A 4,075-nucleotide genomic window follows, 5' to 3' on the forward strand; every position below is an offset into this window, starting at 1 on the left:
TAATGACCGAGGGCCTGAAATTAGAAGGAAAGCAGTTTTTACTTTGAAAGAATACGAAGTTTAGGACAGAGAAATGCACACACCATTAAATACAGAGATGACTGTTGTACAGATATTGTCTTTATATTTTCTGTTGCTATAACAGAACATTTCTTCTTGGGTTCTTTATCAAGAAAATAAATTGATTCATCACAGTTCTAGAGACTGTGCTTGGTCTTCTTGATATGGCACTCTACAGCTCTGAAATTGTGATTCAGGGCATGACATCAAGAAAGAACAGGTATGTTAGAGAGTTTCTTTTATAATAAAGCCCCTCTCTTGATAACTCATTAGGCCGTGAATGGATTAATCCAGACACAAAGGCTCTACCAGTCACCTCCCACTGAAATAAGACTTTGGAAATAAAAGTGAGTTCTGGGGAACAGACATTTTAACTGTATCAGATGTAAGCAATTCACAGGAGAAAAGGGTCTATCTCTACTTGGGGGAGACAAGAAGAGCTTCCAGAAAATGCAGTACAAGAGTTGAAGGACAATCAGTTAGCTTATAGGAATTCTGGACAAATTGTCTTGGCAAAGACCCAGAGCATGAGAAAGCTGGAGAACTTTAAAAATTGAATTTGTGTGTGTGTGTGTGTGTGTGTGTGTGTGTGTGTGTGTGTGTGTGTATGTTGTGGTGTTAGGATATGTAACTGGGCCCCAGCCATGCAAACATGTCAGCTTTATTTACTTAGTAACTGAGAGAGATCTAGAAAACAGGTAATATTGACCAGGTGAGGGGTAGTGAGAGCCAGTGATGGAGGTGAAGAGAAGTGGGTGGATTTGAAAAGTAGGGACGTTGAATCAGGAAGAGTTGGTGATTGACTGGAGATAAGCCGAGAGGGTCTCGGTTTCTAGTTCTAGCCGTCAGGTGAATGGTAGGACTGCTTCTCTGAAATAGATAACTAAGTAATTACTTGACCTTTCCAAGTTCCATTTCTTTGTTTCTAAGATGGAAATGTAACGTATTCAAGAGGCATTCTGTTCATGAAGACTAACAAACAATAATAGCAATCCAAGAATATCATTATTTTTAAAATTAGAATGCATAATTTACTTTCCCCAAGCAACACAATGCCTAAGACTGCATAGATCTTCAAAAAGACTTTAGTTAATAGGCGTGCATGCCCGGAGCCTTGGGACTTACAATCAAGGGAAGGAAAAACAAAGCACTGTTTTACTTGTCTAAGGGTTGAGGGTGGGAGTATGGGGTGTGAGGAAAGTGAGGCTGGAGGTAGGCATGGGAATATGGTTTTCCCTTTATATGGTTTGCTACCATGTATAGATGGAGGTTCCTGTCCAGCCTGTTCCCCTCCCTTCAGCCCCAAATAAACACACAGACACTTATATTATTTATAAACTGTTTGGCCGATGGCTTATGCTTCTTACTAGCTAGCTTTCTCTTACTTATTAACCACAACTGTTAATCTATGTATTTTTACATGGCCTTATCTTACTGGAGAAGGCTCCAGCATGTTACTCCTTCAGCACCTTCATGGCATCTCCCTTGCTCCCTCTCTCTGCTTCCTCTCCCCCAAATTCTGGTAGCCCCTCCTATATTTCCTGCCTGGCTACTGACCAGTCAATGTTTTATTCATTAACTAATAAGAGAAACATATATACAGAGGGACATTCCCCCACAAATCATGACCTTATAGACATTAAATTAAAGAGGATACATTTCTGGCTGACTGTAATGGAAGAAACGTAGGCATGTGTTCAATGGTTCTCACCTACAATCTTGAGGTACTTTTTACCTCCAGCCCTGTATATGGAGGTAAAAACAAATGAAAATAACAAAACAACAGCAGCAAAAATAAACAAAAACATCTTTTTTTTCTGGAATTTTCTCCCGAACTGCCTCAGCTAATTCCCACTTGGACTGCCATTTCCTTCCTGTTACCCTCATCTTTCCACACTACCCCCATTCATGACATTCTCCTCTCTTATCTTCTCATGGGATGTTGTAACTGCTGCTATGATTCTTCTGTTGATCTGTAAATGTTGACTTGCATGTCTTTCTACTCATTAGATTTTCCTCCCTTTGCATTTATAGCTCATACATGTCATCATACATGTTCATGAGATGTTTGTTTCGTGAATGAGCTCTTCTATGAGTAGTGACTTTATCCTCCAGACTTTTGGAAATAGTTTCTATTCCAAACATGTTTACCCTTAAGCTCTGGTCAGGCTATTATGCTGACCTCTTCTCTTTGCTTTCCCAATGCTTCCTCAAGTAAACTTGTATCTGTCCACCTGTTTGGGTCTTAGTTATGGCTGTACAGTAAGAAGCAGAAGTCCTTCAGCTTTTGGTGCTGACATAAATATTATATTTGATTCCATGGTCCAAAGTTGCCTTAAAAGAAGTCAATTAGTTTCTCCTCTAATTAGGATAGGAGCTTTCTGGAAGAAGAGAGATTCCTACTTTGTGCCCCTGGCATCCTGCACAGCAATCAAATAAATAGTATGTGCTCAGTAACCAAGTACTAAGCTTAAGTGCCCAAAAGAATAGGGTGTATTGCTTTGTGCTGAGGTTTTGTATCTAGGGTTGTAGACAGGAATTCAAGTGATTAAATGTATGAAGAAGTGGATAATAGTTAAGTGTATGGAATTGAGAGCTGGTAAAACTGAATTCAAATTCCTTTTCACCATTAACTGTATGACTGAAGCTAAACCCTTTTCTGAGCCTGTCCTCATCTGTAAAACATACAAATATGCTGTCTGCTAGAGTTTTTAAGGCAATTCAATGGATAAGCAAAGGTGGTGATCAGGAGTGGGATCATGAATTTCCACGTAGAATGACAAAAGCTTTAAAGGAGTTTTAGAAACAGAAGAACAGAGAAAAGCATGGGTTCTTGTTAGCAGCATTTTTCTCAGGTGGGCTCTGTTTTGCTAGTGACAAGCAGAGACCCAGGTGGCTTGCTTAAGGGAGTCTTCCTGACTCAGCATAAGCAAAAAACAAAACAAAACAAAAACCCCAAAAAACAGCAAGGTTCTTTTAAGAGGCTCTGTTAACAATTAAAAGTTGTGTACATACAGCTGGAAGTGGCAGTGACCACATCTTCAAGCCGGCAGCTTTTGCTGGATGTCAGCATAGACTGAGTCGATGAACTGGAATCACGCTTACGCCTGCCATCTTAGAAAAACTTCAGTTTAAACAGCTTCGGTTTTAACAGATAAGACACGTGGCCAGAAAAGCATAAAGATTTGCAGTAAAGTCAGATTTGGATGAAGAAAAACCTCTAAAAGTTTACAGTGTGTTTAAAACTATACGTAAGATTGAGAGAGAAAAAGAAACGGCATAGTGGTAAATAGAGAAGCCAGATGTGGTGGCGCAAGCTGGTAGGATTTGCTTCAGAGGCAGAGGCAGGCAGGTTTCCAAAGAGAAACCCTGTTTCAGAGAGATAAATAAAAGTAAAAGAAATAGAATAGTAATAATAGATAAATAAATAAGCCAAGTAAAAATGGAAAATACAGAGAGTTTGGATACTGTATGCTATTTTGCTTTTCAGTTTTTTGATTGCTAAGGAAGGAACAACTACTAAAGTACACTTGATTATAAATGCTGCTGAATTAATTCAACATACCTTTTAAAAATGCCTTGACTTCAAAATTTAAGTATAAGGATATGTTACTTTGGAAAAGAGTTTTTGTTTATGTTTCCACAGAAAATGGAAAGCTGAGGGTTCTTTCCAGGCTTCTGTGGTTTGATGAACCAAGACCCCCGGAAGCAATGGCCCAAGTGATTCAACATCTAACACAGCTAAGATGATGCAGCCTTACAGACCCCGAAAATAAGGACTTATACAGGTTTCTGGGTTTTGTCATGATCCCCATGGTATGAACAGCGCCCCCATCCAGCACAAAGCAGTTTGGAATGAGCGTAGTCCTCATGTTTATAAATCTTTGTTTTCATTTGAATGGGGTTACTTAGAATTGGTTAATGATCATAACCAATCTCTTTTTAAAGGAAAAAGGGGATTATGGTATGGAAATGAATACTTGGTATGGGTATGGTTTTTCATTCATTGATTCAA

At 39.0% G+C, this 4,075-nt stretch overlaps 1 pseudogene; it reads left to right on the forward strand.

Moving 5' to 3' along the window:
• Nucleotides 1–224: 224 nt before the first annotated feature.
• The window catches only part of LOC101832973, a 12,675-nt pseudogene continuing 8,824 nt past the window's right edge, over nt 225–4,075 (forward strand).

This window comes from Mesocricetus auratus, unplaced genomic scaffold, assembly GCF_017639785.1.
Source record: "Mesocricetus auratus isolate SY011 unplaced genomic scaffold, BCM_Maur_2.0 Super-Scaffold_100676, whole genome shotgun sequence".
Classification (NCBI taxonomy): domain Eukaryota; kingdom Metazoa; phylum Chordata; class Mammalia; order Rodentia; family Cricetidae; genus Mesocricetus; species Mesocricetus auratus.